The 15,003-nt window shown below is 40.5% G+C and overlaps 1 long non-coding RNA gene across 1 annotated transcript in view; it reads left to right on the top strand.

Annotated features, from left to right (window-relative positions):
- Positions 1 to 2,909: 2,909 nt before the first annotated feature.
- LOC125610550 overlaps positions 2,910 to 15,003 on the top strand; it is a 37,004-nt gene continuing 24,910 nt past the window's right edge. Inside the window, exon 1 of the long non-coding RNA XR_007340540.1 lies at positions 2,910 to 3,118. This is a non-coding gene — a long non-coding RNA (uncharacterized LOC125610550). The remainder of the gene's footprint in view (positions 3,119 to 15,003) is intronic.

Below are 15,003 nucleotides of genomic sequence, written 5' to 3'. Positions count from 1 at the left end.
CACGCCCGGCCTGTGGTCCGAGTCTCAAGGCCTAGTTAACCCCAAGCCCGCCCCTTTCCCCTCCCCCGGTCCAGCGCCCTGGGCTACACCTGCCCCCAGGAAAACTGGCTGGAGCCGGGTTCTGGCGCCACGTCCGGTCCTACTGGGGAAGGGGAGCCACTGAAGAACTTTCTCGGGGCGCTGACTACTGCAAGATAGAGGTACTTACCCAAGATAGTTCACATTAGCAGCTAAGCATCGGTTCTATTCTCTCTCAAATCACATCTTTATTATAGAAGGCAAGGATATTTTCAGTGCTGGATGAACTTGCTTCCTTCCAAGGGACTGTACGGGTGCCTTCTGCAAATATATTTTTTTCTAAGGCAGAAGATAGTGTTTAAAATAAACGAATGCAGTCTCTCCCCAAGGACTCGCCTTACTTGCATTGTGTTAAAAATGTTATGTCCAAGGTAAATTCTACTACTTAAAACAAGATTTAAATAAGGAATGACGTTCATTCTCCTCTGGTCCATCACCCTGAAGAAATTTAAAGTTTTTATTCATGATAAATAAACCCTTGAAAAAATTCAAATTAAAATGTGTAAGATACATTTAACAAAACTGTTTCTCGTGCGTTTCATAAGTTAGATTTGTATAATGGAAAGACTTGCACGGGGCCCTAGGTTTGATTCCCTGTACCACCAAAAAAAATTAAATAAAGGTAAAATATAAAGACAACAACAATATTTGTCTTAAGTGCCCAAATTTATTAAGGGAAAGAGAGCAATACTTTGAGCGGTAAAATAGCTAAATCTCTTAGTAGCTAAGATGGCTACCCCGGCAGATAATTTTCCTAAAAAGGAAATGTGAATGATTATTAAACTTGTGTTTAGACCTGAAAAAGGTTTTCTTTGGGATTTTTAAACAAACCTTTATATAGCAATTATATATGACATTCAGTATTCTTATTGCCTCCAAACCTTATCGAACTAGTTTATCTTTCAATCAACTGTATTAGTTAGACACTTATAGCTTAACCAGAAGGGAAACTGAGGTGCAAGACAGGTCTTTTAAAAAGGTGCCTGGAGATCAGAGTGTTGGGATGGTGAAGTTTGCACCTGGCAGTTGACCTTCAGAGCAGGAGCCAAGATACCCCCTCCCACACTTGCCAGTTGTGTTTATGTATTTGTATTGTTTTCCACCAGTAACCAGCACCGCCACCTCTGCATACATTTGGGAAAAAGAAAAATCAATATATCAATCTCCAGAATAGATTTTCACAGTTTGCTATGAAGGGGTGATGAAAGTGGTACCAATTACATCTGAGAGGTAAAATGTTATAGCTTTCTGTGTGCTATTTCAGTGACAAAGTCATTTATCATGTCTAGCTCATTAAAGGCATCCATAAAAACACAGGGCTTTTACTAAATCCTGACCTTTAGTTTCTCTGTCATTGCTTTGTATCCAAAAAACCAATACACAACTGTTTAAAACCAACTCTTCTTTACCAGGGATGTGTGGACTTAGTTCCCTTGGCTCACCTTTCCTTTAGCACCCAGTCCTCCTATAGGGACTGTAAGACTCTAGTTCTAGTTTAGAAGTAGCTATAGTTCAAAAAAGAAAAAAATAAATAAATTAATAAATTTGCTTAAAGAAATCATAGTGGAATGTTTTTAATTGATAGTTTAAAGCAGTTTATCTTAAATTTCATGGTGAGTTTCCCTTTAAAGTTTTATTTGTTCCAGAAGAAAAAAAATGGCTTGAAAATAAAGCAAAAATGCATTGCAAATGGTTATAAATAAGGAAACTATAGGAGTAGAAACAGCAATGTTAGCCTATATTCCCAGCTACTCAGGAGGCTGAGAAAATATGATGGAAAATTTGAAGACAGGGTCAGCAATTTAGGGAGACTCTGACTCAAAAGAAACAAACAAAAAAGATCTGGAGTTGTACTCACTGGTGAAGCACCCCTGGGTTTGATCCCCAGTATCATAAATTTTTTTTAAAAAAAATTTAAAAATGGACAGCAAAGTTACCAGTTAATCCCCTAGCACCTTGCTCCTTGCTGGTTTTTAAAACACATTATCTAACTTTTTTTAGATTGTAATAAATATGTTTTCAGAGATCTCAAAGCAGAATTTTCTCTTAACTGGAAAAGCTTTTATGAACTAAGAGTTTTTTAGAATGGAGACTGAAAAACTAAACAAAACCAATGCCTGTGCTAGAATCCATCTCTAGATTAATCTATTTGACTAATTTCTCCAAAGATAAAATAGAGTATAGAAAATATAATCCAGGTGTGTTTCCAGAAAAAGTACAAGAGCAGTTTTATCCTTGTTCACCCTCCTGATCTTAACGTTGGGAAACTGATGGAAGAAGAAAATCTAAGGGTTTCCATCATTATTTGTACCCGATCCTGGAGAGTAACCAGTGATTTTTGACAGATAAGGTTACTGGGAAAGCAAGTGAGAGAACACATCCCTAAAATGGAGTTGGAGCTTCAGATTTGGGCACTTTCTTTATTTCTTAATACACCCTCCTTGGGAGTCATAACGTAGCAGTTACTTAAATTTACCCAAAAAGAATTGTGGTGCCTTTCCAAGACCAGTCGCCTTTTACATACTAGTTACCTAGGTTTGATTTCTTTTAATCATTCTCTTAACATATTTTTTTGGGGGTGAGGGGGAGTACTGGCGACCGCGGCGCCCCAAACTCGTGCGCTTTGTGTGCGGACTCGTATTTCAATCTCTACTAAACGCAGTGTTAGAAGCCAAGCTCTGGACGTTATCGGAGCCAGCCACAAATGCCACATGTAAAGAAGCAAACATCCGGAGTGGCTTCCTGCAAGCCTTGCTTTTCTCAACTCGGGAGATATACTGGGGCGGGGGTGGGGGCGGGTAGAGGGACAAGTTTCACGAGTGAGAGCCTTGTACACCACCAGCTCTGGAGCCGGCAGTGAACATTTGCAATGCACAGTGCTGGAATTCTGGGCTCGTGGCTACTGATTGCGCTTATACTCCCCGGCTTCGCAGGCCGGACTCCAGTTCCAAAGGCTGGGCGAGGAAGCAACTAATGTAGCAAGAAGCTGTGCCTGTTACCACTTGGGGTCTTTGGCCAGCGGGCGCAGAAATTAATTCGGGTAGGTGACAAACGGTGGCTCAGACCTGGAGGAATCAGGGCCAAGCTTTTCCTAGGGCCTCTGAGTGAACAGGCAAAGGCTGGGTGATTTCCGGTAGTCTTTTGTGTTTTTGATGCTCGGGAAGCGGGAGCCGGACAAAGGACACTCAAGTCATTCGGGAAGGATCCCTGAGCACCCAGGCAGATCTGAGGTGGCTCTAAAGAGCAAGCTCGTGGGGGAGGGGAGGAGAGTGCGCGCAGCAAACCCAGGAAAAACTCAGGTGCGACCCTCGGATGAATAGACATTGGTGTCCCTAGGGGGGGGAAAAAAAAAAAGAACAACATTAAGGCATTTATAAATCGTTCAGGGTCGGCTGCCTCCCAGAACCGAGAGGGAGGTGGTTTGCGGCGGCGGAGCACAGTCCAGGGCTCAGCACTTCCCAGGTAGGGCCACGCAGCCCAACGACGCCGATGGGCACCTTGTGCCTTGGCGCCCACTGGGGCGGCGGCGCCGCTCTCGCTCGCTACCTTTCGCGTCTCCTCCCTGTCCCGAGGCCAGTACACCGAGGGTCCAGGATGGAGGTCGAAGGTCGCGGGCGGGAGGGGATTGGTGAAGAGGAAGGAGTGGCCGGGAAGATAGCGGTCACCCGTCCAGCCGTGGCCGGCGCCGCGCGCCCCCCGGCCCGGGAGGTGCGACCCAGACCTTGCAACCTCTGCTACACCGGCTTTTCTTCCGAAAAGCGAGACTGCGAGAGTGGCTCCGGGGACGTTCGTTCTCCGCAACAATGGAACATTAATTTTACTTTCACGCCCCCTGTCTTTCCCTCCGCCTGCATCCCTTCCTGGTGCACAGTACTCCCCTCTTGGCGGTCTCCGAACCCCGCCCTGGTACCCGGCGACTCCTCGACGGTATCCTCGTTCCCGCTTGGCTCCGCCTGGGGTTTGCACCGGCGAAGCAGGAAATGCGCTGTTCCCGGTCCACTTTCCTGCTCAGAAACTGGTCCGCGGGGGTGTTTCTTAAGATCCCCCACCCCCAACTGTAGTCTCCCGGTTGATGGGTGGGCTCCTTCCCGTTATGGCTTGGCGTTTGGAACCTCGGGTTACCGTGGCGGAAGTGGCATTGGGGTGAAGGAGAGAGCTCGTCTGTGAACGCGGGACAAGTTACACACACACAGCCTTGCTGTCCTGTCCCTTTCCTGTCTGCCTCCTACTTTAAAGGGAATTTCAAATACAACTTGGTTTCTATGCGAAGGCTGAGGCTACTGCTGCTGATCTACTAGCCCTCTGTATCAACCCACACCCTAGAGAGGCCAGGGATTCCACGGAGGGTTGTATCTTGGAACTGACCAGTCTTATCAGTAGCAGGTTCCCTGCTAGCAGAACACTTCCACTCCCACCTAAAGGAGAATCAACGCGGCCCCTGCCTCGAAGGAATGTACAATACAGTGTCCTTAGGCTTCTTCCCTGATTTATTAACGCCCATCTGGGTGTTCTGGGTCTATACCCTGTAATGATTTGTTCCTGGCCTGTGAAGGTGATGCTGATATCAATACGACAAGTGCTTTGAGGTTTTTTTGTTTGTTTGTTTTCTTTTCTTTTTTTCCCCTAGTGGAGGTAATAGGTTGCCTTTCCACCCTGAAAACTCTGCCAAGTTTCCCTAGGAAACAGAGCTGGCCTGTGCCAGATGGTTGGTTAGGGCAAGGTGAGCATTCTGTGATCATGGAAGTGATCAAAGTTAAACAGGTCATAAGACAGGCCACTCCTGACAGCACTCATTACCTGCTCTTCTGTGCATTTTAGCCACAGCATATCAGATTTTAAAACAGTACCAGGGTAGCTGAGTTGACTTCCAAAGTTTATAAACAGGAGGGAAAAATACTAGGGATCCTTGCTGGATTCCATTGCTGTTAAGTTTCAGTTGATGTTTGTTATCAAAATTTTATTTTCTGTCCATTTGCTGGACCTTGCTAACAACTTTGACTTTGTTTCATTTAACAGTATAACACAGGGCCTTTGGATCATTTCATTTTTATGTTCCCAGAGCACATACAATTTATAGTCTCTAACAAATGCTTGTGGATAGATAGTATAATGGCTTTCCTTCCAGATTGAGTCATTGGGTGCCCTCCCTTCTAGACAAGGCACGGAGAACCATCTCTGTAGACCTCAGCAAAGATTCTGTTCTTATTGCAAGCATATCTATATAGACCTATGGTCAGATGCCCTCAAGCCAATAATATTATCTCTCACCCTTTCCTTCGCCAGGAGTTCAGTATTTCAGCATCTGAAATCCCACCCCTCCCAAGGATTAACTCAAAGTCTGTTGCTTTTTAGAACTAATTTGACTTGGAAGTATAGCCAAGAATGTACATGGACAATTTTACCTATGGATATAATGCAAAAGCAACTGTGTATCTTCAGGAGTTTTTTCAATATTAATTTCTCCATAGTCATGAAGTACAGTTTACAAAGCAGTTTCATTTGACTCTCTGAATAGCCCTGTAGGTGAGCTGGACAGCTAGGCTCTCTCTCTCTCCTTCTTTTTCTTTTTTTGGTGGTGGTACTGACTGGAAGTTGAACCAAGGGAATTACCCCTGAGCTATACACCAAGCCCTTTTTATTATTTATTTTGAGATGGGATCTCACTAAGTTGTCTATACTGGAACTTGTCTCCCAAGTAGCTGGGAATAAAGATGTTGGCCACTTCACTGGGCTAAAGCCTCATATTTTTGAGGAGCCTGAGACTAAGAGGATCAATGACTCAAGGTCACATGACAAGGTTCTTGGACCTTTTATCAGCCCTTGCTGTTAACAAGAGTTGATCTTGTTTTGAATTTCTTCCCTTACCATGTTTCTAGCTAATGGGGCGGCCCATGGAATTTGTGGGAACTAAATAAAGACAGCAGATAGGTAAAGACTGATCAAGGATCCTTGGCACAGAAACTTCTAATGTTTTCCCTAACTGGGTCATGATAAATTTTTAAGCCAGAGTACTATAAGGAAAAAAAAGTCATTTTCATTTATAGTATTTATAATTAGATTATTTTAATGGTACTAGGGATTGAACCCAGGAGCACCTTCCTACTGAGTTACATCCCTAGCTCTTTTTATTTTTGTTTTCTAAATTTTGAGACAGTGTCTTGATGAGTTGCTTAGGGCCTTGAGTTTGAGATCCTCCTGCCTCAGCCTCTGGGATTACAGGAGTGAGCCACCATGCTGAGCTATAAATAGATCTTTTAAGATCACATAATCTAAGCCTTGGATGACATCTCATTTATTCTATTTCATAAAAATCTTCTAATTTAGCGTTTTTTTAAAAAAAAAAAAAAAGGAAAATAATTCAAAGTTAAATGGAGATAAAGGTCTAATTTAAGGAAATTAAAGTCTTCAAAGATTTGTCCTTGCACATCATACTCTTTCAAACTGTAAAAAACTTAATTATCCTAAGTTGTTGAGCTCTCTTTCATCATCTGCTTATACTGTTGGCTGCCTTGATACCCATTATGGACCCAGTCTTGAAAACATAAAATAGCCAGCAGGATGACACATACCTGTAATCCCAGTGACTCTGGAGGCTGAGGCTGGAGGATCACATGACCTTGGCAATTTACAAAACCCTGTATCAACATGAAAAAAGGATTGGAGATGGGCTGGAGTTGTGGCTCAGTGGCTTGCCTGCACAGGTGAGGTGCTGGGTTTGATCCTCAACACCACATAAAAATAAATAAACAAAATAAAGATATTGTGTTCATGTATAACTAAAAAAAATATTTTTAAAAAAGGGGGATTGGAGGTGTAACTCAGTGATAAAGCATCCCGGGTTCAATCCCCAGTACCAAAAAATAAAAATAAAAAATAAAAACATACAGCAGCTAGATAAAGTAAATTCTATTGTTAGGAATAGAAATGAATAGCAAGTATTATCAATTCTTTTTTACAAAATGGGAAAATAAGCCACAGAGAAACTGGAAAATTTGCTTAATGCTTTCAAATCATGCTGTGACAAGAGAATAATCTATTCATTTAATCAACAAATAATTAACTGTGAGTGCAAGGCTTAGCACTGCATAGCATGTTGATAATGAGCACAAACTTGGGAGTTGGAATGGGTAAGTTTGAATTCTAGTCACAGCTTACAAGTGGTACCTTTGGACATGTGACTAAACCTCTTTATACCTCATCTGTAAATTGGAGGATAAGAATAGGAATGACCTAAGAGTTTCATGAGGATAAAATGAGTTAACTGTTCATAAACTCCTTAATATAGGGCCAGGCACATAGTTAATGCTACATAGATGTTTGATAAATAAAATAAAATTTAAGTTGATGCATGTTAGCATATGAAAACATGCTTGAAGAAGAAGTAAGAAAAAGTTACAGTAGTACTGAGGGTAAATACATTTTAACAACTAAACAAACAATTTCGTGATGGTGTTGATATCTATGCTAGTAATAATTAACATTGTTGTACTTTAATCACAGTTGTCTGTTACACTTACAAATTGTGTAGGGAGGTTTCTGTAAACTATTGGGCATTTCTGATTATATCTGAATGTGACCACTTTTACTCTGATAGTTTTAAAAATTTTATTTAGTGCATGTTAACCTGAAGTCTTAAGACTGGAAGGGACAAAAATACATGGAATTGTAAAACATTTGGCATTCTTAGAAAATTTTGGGAATACAAAGACACGACTTCCAAGTTAATTTTTACTTGGGTAGGATAAATTATTTTCCTAAAGATATATAAGCAAAATTTAACTTCAATAACTGCTTAGTACATTCATATTTCAAAGGAAGAAATACACACACACACATACACACACACATATACACACATACACACACATACACACACACACACACACACACACACACACCCTCAACTCTAACCATACTTTTCTGTGTAGAATAGTAGAAAGTTCCTAAACTCTAGTCTTGAGTCCTCAGTAACTTGTTATCAAGAAAACAGCAAGTCACTTAAACTGCCTAATATTTAATTTTTTCAAAAAAAGTGGGAGGCAGGTGTCTGATCTCTTCCCAACTTTTTCAGATAAAGAAATAAACAAACAATTGCTACATTTCTGCAAAGTGAAAGTACTGATAAAATGATACTACTGTGTGTATATGTGACTTTATGTGGCTGTAGGTGTCTGGCATTATATAAATTTAGTGCAGATTCTTTGTACATAAAAATAGCCAACTGGGATGAAATGGAATTCAGGGATTATAATGAAAATTTACTGCTTTGGGTTATAATAGAATGTTATTGTATATAGAGGAGAAGCTCTCTCTCTTTTATTTTTATTTATTTTATTTATTTTTTAGTTTTAGGTGGACATAACATCTTTATTTTATTTTTATGTGGTGCTGAGAATCGAACCCAGTGCCTCACGCATGCTAGGTGAGCACTCTACCATTTGAGCCACATCCCCAGGCCCCCCCCCTTTTTATTTTAGATGGACACAATACCTTTATTTTATTTATTTATTTTTATGTGGTGCTAAGGATCAAACCCAGTGTGTGGCACATGCTAGGCAAGTGCTCTACCACTGAGCTACAACCCCAGTCCTGAGAAGCTCTTTAAAAAAAAAAAGCTGGGAATTGAGTTGAACCTGGGGGAGAGGGGCTTGACCACTGAGCTATATCCCCAGCCCTTTTTTTTTTTTTTTATTTGGAGACAGAGTCTGGCTAAGTGGCCCAGATCACCTCAAACTTGGGATCCTCCTTCCTCAGCCTCCCAGGTTGCGAGGACTACACACATGCATCACAGTGGCTGACCAGTTCTTCTTTTAAAATTATTTATTTTAAAATAATTTAAAACTTGCAGAAAAGTTGCAAGAATAATACAAAGAACTATGTCACCCTCACAGACTCTCTAGTTAGTTAGCATTTTATTTTTTGACCCAACTCTCCTTATATATATAAACATAAACACTTCCCCACATTTGTTCCATCTTGTTTTCCCTTTCTGAATATATGTAAATGTACAGAACAATATAAATATACATTACATTAGTATATAATACATAGGCTGTCCTATAACATTAGCATATACACATAGATGTATGTAATACAAATACATAGATATATATTGTTATATAGCACAAAATATATTGTTATTATTATTTTGTATGTTGTTATATATAAGGTTGTATAATTGTTATATAAAATAATATATTGTTATTGTAATATATACATAATGTATTGTTATACATTAACTTGTGTGTATGCTATCAGTCATTTTTCTGAACTGTATGACAGCAAGCTTTAACGGGATGTCTCATCACTCACTTGACTTTCTCCAATGTGTATTCACCTAAAATTAGGACACTGTTCCAATACCCACCAAATAATCATACAAATCAGGAAAGGAAGCATTACCACCTCATGTCACTACCCTCTTAGCCACATATCAAAGCCTGCAAACTGCTCTGACAGAGGCTCTTTTCTCTTTCTGCTCCAACACTCAGTCTGAGATCACATGTTACTTTTTGCTATCAAAGCTCCTCAATCATTTTCTGTCTCTCTTACAACTTTCATAGCTTTGAAGTGTGCAGGCCTTTCATTCCAAGGATGTCCCCCAAAGGGTCAGGCTGGTAGAGCTTACACGTTCTTCACAGAAAACCAACTGTGCTCCTACCAGGGAACCAAGGGAGGCAGGAAGTCATCATCTCATCTTCACTAGTGATGTCAATCTGGATCACCTGGTTGGTTGGTGTCTTAGTGTCTCCATCTGTAAGTTACCACTTTCCCCTTAATAACTGAGAAATATTTTCCCATTATACTAATAATCCTGCTTCTCATCAAACCTCCACTCACCTGCCTTGGCATTCACTGGAGGGATGACATGTGACAAGTGCTGACTTTCTATTCCCATAATTTCTTCTGTATTCATGTATTTTATTTATTATATAGCAGTTTGCCCTTCTTTTATTTGTTGTTTGTTTGTTTGTTTATATCAGTATGTACTTATGAGTTCTTTCTCTATTCAGTGGTTTATCTTCCTTAGCTGATATTATGAGTTTGGTGCTCCTATTGCTACAAATTTGGCCACCAGGTCATCTTCAAGTGGCTCCTGTAACCTTTTGATATGTCCTTCCATGCACTTTGGCATAACAAGATATTTGGGCTCACCTTATACTCTCCCTACTTCTGCTCTGTATCCAGCTATTTCTCTGAGGAGGCAGGAGCATCTTTCAGTGGAGTATGGCAGTTAGAAGCAAAGGTTTGGGCTCTCCTGGATTCTGGGGTATCACAGCTTCTAGGCATCTGCCGCACACAGAGCTAGGAAATATGTACACAGTGTGTAATGTTGTCCCCCTTATCCATGGTTTCACTTTCCAATTTCAGTTACCCAAGATCAGTCACAGTCTGGAAGTATTAAATGGAAATTTCTAGAAGTGAATAATTGGCACATTTTAAACTTTTATTGTAGTATATTGCTATATTTGTTTTATTTTATTATTAGTTGTGATTGCTAAAATCTCTTACTGTGCCTCCTAATTTATAAATTAAGCTTTATCAAAGGTATGTATCTATAGGAACAATATAGAATATATCATACAGAGTTCAGTACTGTCCTTGGTTTCAGGTGTCCACTGGAGGGTCTTTTAATGTATCCCCTCTAGATAAGGGGGGATGGTCATATATGTGTTCAAGTCCACATACAATCTTGTCTATCAACTTTTTCTACTTACAACTATTTCTACATACACACATGTATAGACACATATATGGCTTGAGCTAACTGAAGATACTTCTAATTGCAATTCAATACCTTACAGTACTTCCTAGCCTGCCACCTTTTCTTATATGTAAATCAATTTTCCATGGCAAAAAAAACATGGCTCCTATTCCCCCCAATATATATGTGCATATTTTCTCTGTAATAGATCTTCTAACCACTCTATCTGCCTACTATCACTCTATTTTCTTGGCTTCTAGGTGCTTGATTACCTCTGTGAAGATCCATGCCTTGTTTCTTCCATGCCCCTAAGCAAGGGAAAGAAAGAGTTACTGTTTTGAATTTATTTTTCAAAATGTTTTGGTACCAAGGAATAAACCTGGGGGTTCTTAACCACTTAGCAACATCCCCAGCCTAATTTACTTTAAAGTTTGAGACAGGGTCTGGTTACATTGTTTAAGATCTCAATAAGTTGCCAAGGCTGGCTTTGACTTGTTATCCTCCTGCCTCAGGCAAAGGTGTGGAGTCACTGGGATTGCAGGTATTTGCCACCACGCCTGGCTTATAATTACAGTGTATTACTTTGGGTATTATTATTATTAGAAAGGGTCACTCATAGTTCTGAAACTGTAATATTGTGCCATTAAAGAACCAAAAAAAATATTCTTTGGAATTTCAGTCGTTACTAAAGCAAAACTTGAGATTGGCTTGACCTCACAGAATGCCTTTTATTCAAAACTGTAAAAAAGAAAGAAGAATACATATTAAAAAAGATTTTCCAGATGTGTCAATAAATTGGGGGAAGGCAGCTTTCAGAAAATACTTAATAAATAATTTGCCTTTCCCTGCCAACCACCCCCTGCACATACATCACTCTCCATGATCTTAAATGAAGGAAATAATATGGAACAAGCCAGGTTTCATGACTTGCCCCAAGTGCAGAGGTTGGCCAATCTGATTTATACTGCTTCTATGCATGACTGAATTCCCATGAGTCATTGAGGTCTTTACCGTGAGAGAGAAAGTTCAATGCAAAGACATTAAAATGAACTCCAATCACTGTGTCTTCCAAACAGGCTCAACTTCTGTTTGAAATCTGGATCCACTATGAGGTGCTTTCCCTTAGCAGAGCTCCAGAGCTGTGCTTAGGTTGTCCCAGAAGACCTGCCCATGAAATGGTACAGGTCCAGCTGCTGTGGACCACCCAGGGCATGTACGAGGGCTCCTCTTTCCTTGGAGAATCTCTCTCCCTTTCCCAGACCTAAAAGAGGAACATCCAACTGGATGATGTTTGCAGAAAAACTGATGAGAAAATGCCCCAGAAGGAGCAGCTTCTAATGAAGCAGAGACTCTAGCATGAAGGTTTTAATAAATGTTAATCTACGTGGTGTTGGGGCTGCAGCTCAGCTGGGATTGAACTCGGGGCCTTGTGCATGCTAGGCAAGTGCTCTACCACTGAGCTACACCCCAGTGACATCTGGGTACATTGTAATAGAGGTGGCCCTTATGCTGTTCAATACAGATTTATAACATCACAGTCACCAACTCCAGCTCAATCCTGTGTAAGTATCCTATCCACATGGTGGCCTTGGTCCACATGAACTGTTTTTTTCATTCTACTCCCATGTCTTTGGACCGTCTGTCTCCATTACAACTGGCTTCTGGGGTTCCTAGAACTTGTCAAGCTCTTTCATTCTCAAAGCCTGTGTTTTCTTCCCTCTGCATGGAACTAAGGGCCCAGTATTTTCCTATGGCTTGTTCTTTTCTTCACCTGTCCTGAGACTATCCCATTTATAATAGTCAATTTCCATATCTTCCACAAATTGGAGACACTCTGTTTTCTCACCTGCTTTATACAATTTCAAAGCACTTATTACACTTATTACTCAAAAGGCATCATACTTCATATTTATTTGTTATCTGTCCCCTGCCATTAGTATACTAGTCCCCTGAGATATTATCTACATTGTTTATGGCTATGCCTACCTTGTGCCCAGTACTGTTGGTGACTAGCCCATCCTAGGAACTCTGCATAATTTGTTGGGTGAATAATGGATCACTGAGCCTAAGCACAATTAAAGAATTTCTCTGTACCCTCAGTTGGCCCAAAGCTGTGGAAATGTTGACTATACATTTTCATGTCTCTTGTCTTTTTCTTGAAAACACTCATCCCTGTAGTGCTTTTATTCCTTTTGCTGCAGCCTCATTATGTCACTTTAAGAAGAGGAATGTCCCTAAAGGGATACCCCCATGGGCATGTATTTCATTAACAGAGTATTATCTCACAGAGAAACTAAGGACTTCCCAAAGACAGGTGATGCTTATAAGAGCCTCTAAATAATTTTGACTGATTAGGTATCTTAATCCAGTTGCCAGTTAATTGTGTTTGTTTGTGATTAAGAATATGATTTTCACCTACCCCTGCCCCCCAGCTCCCTGTGTTTGGAGAAAGCCAATCTCCCTGCCCACTTCATATCTGCAGCGCACTCTTTGAAGGTGTTTGCTGAGGGGATGAGACCTTAGCTATCACCTGGAGCCAGGAGCTGGGAAGAAGGAATCCCTGTCAAGCCACCTGCAGCTTGGCTAAGAAAGATTCCTACGCCCATGGCAAACAAGATCTGAGGACAGGCGCTCTCTCTCCACCCCTTGCCCTGTCCCAGGTCACTATTTCTAGGGAGAAAATGATTCAGTTGTTGAAATGCCGATCACAATGAAATGTTCTTTGAAGCTGGGCTTTTCAGAGACCATCCGTGTATCTGGTTTTCCCTCCATTTTCCATCTATTACACAGTGATTACTGTTGTTTATTTTTTAAAATGGTTTTTTAGTTGTAGATGGACACAATACCTCTATTTAATTTTATTTATTTTTATGTGGTGCTGAGGATCGAACCCAGAGCCTCACACATACTAGGTTAGGCTGAGCCATAACCCCGGCCCCAGTGATACTTTTTAAAAACAGCAAAAATAAATCGCTACTAAAGCAAAACAAAGGTATGCACAATCCAACTTCACAAGAGCCTCTAAATTCTAGATTGCAAGTTTCCGAAGGCATCAAATTACCTACAAAAGACTCCCAAGTTCCCTGGTGCTTGCTTGTGGTTTCTGTCTTCCTGCAGGTGGGGTAAAGACAATTTGAGAACCTCTCACAGAAAGACCAAGGATCCTAAAACAGTAGCCCTCTTTTTATTTTGTAATTTCGTTATAAATCCTAATTTTAAAAGAGAAAAATAAAAAGAGATACTGAACTGATAAAAACTTCTATCACTTATAAGCACTGAATCAACAATAATGTCATCAGCTGCAGTGAGCCCCAGGGAGGGGCCATGTGTATACATTCAAGCTTCTCTGCTGGGATAGCTTAGGGGGTGGATGGAGGGAGAGGACTGCGATGCAAGCTCTGAGGTAAAGAGAAAAGGAACTTCAGGTTAACTTAACCTTCCAATGACCTGCTTCTCAACCACAGATTGGAATTCTTTATTCCACTGCCAAATATGTAAACCTATTTTACTAACCATAGCTACTCCTACACACTAGCCATTTCTCTTTTTTGAAGGAAAGTTTGTAATACTGAGTCAGTTTGGGGAATCTGGTAGCAGAAGCTAAAGGAAAGGGTAGAGTCTTTTACCTGCAGTGTTCACAGCTGTGACAGCGCCTTCTTTGCAGTCTGGGGGTGGGGGAGGGTCGGCTTGCCCTCTCCTTCCAAGGTTCTGCTTATTGTTCTAAAAGGATCCAGCTTTTTGATCAAACTCCTCTTTTCCTAGAAACTTCAAGGCATGGCTTCTATCCCATCTTCCAAATGATTGTCACTTCTAACTTTTTAAGTACATTTGGGATCCTGGCTATGGAGAAGCCCCAGGGTTCCCACCTTTCTTTGATTCTCACCACAGCCATAGAGCTATAGTTGCAAGTTTCCACATATGGAAAATTATAATATATAAAATGTAGATTTTTTTGTACCACTATTGCCATACCAAGGGCTTTCTTCAGACAGAGGGTTTTAAATTATCTTACAAAGCATTGTATTTTCCAAGCAGAATCTGCCATTCCTTTTATTTTAAATTGCAACTAGCTGTAGTCTCAAAGAAGCTTCAATTATGTAGCCACATTCCCTCCATTTTAGATTTCTTTGTAAGTACCTTTCATGAATTCAGATGATCTGTAAATTATATTATTTACATTATATTATGTACATTTTCTCTAAGCCAGATATCCAATAAGC

Source organism: Marmota marmota, unplaced genomic scaffold (assembly GCF_001458135.2).
Source record: "Marmota marmota marmota unplaced genomic scaffold, marMar, whole genome shotgun sequence".
NCBI classification, from domain to species: Eukaryota; Metazoa; Chordata; class Mammalia; order Rodentia; family Sciuridae; genus Marmota; species Marmota marmota.
This window is presented reverse-complemented; position numbering and strand designations above follow the sequence as displayed.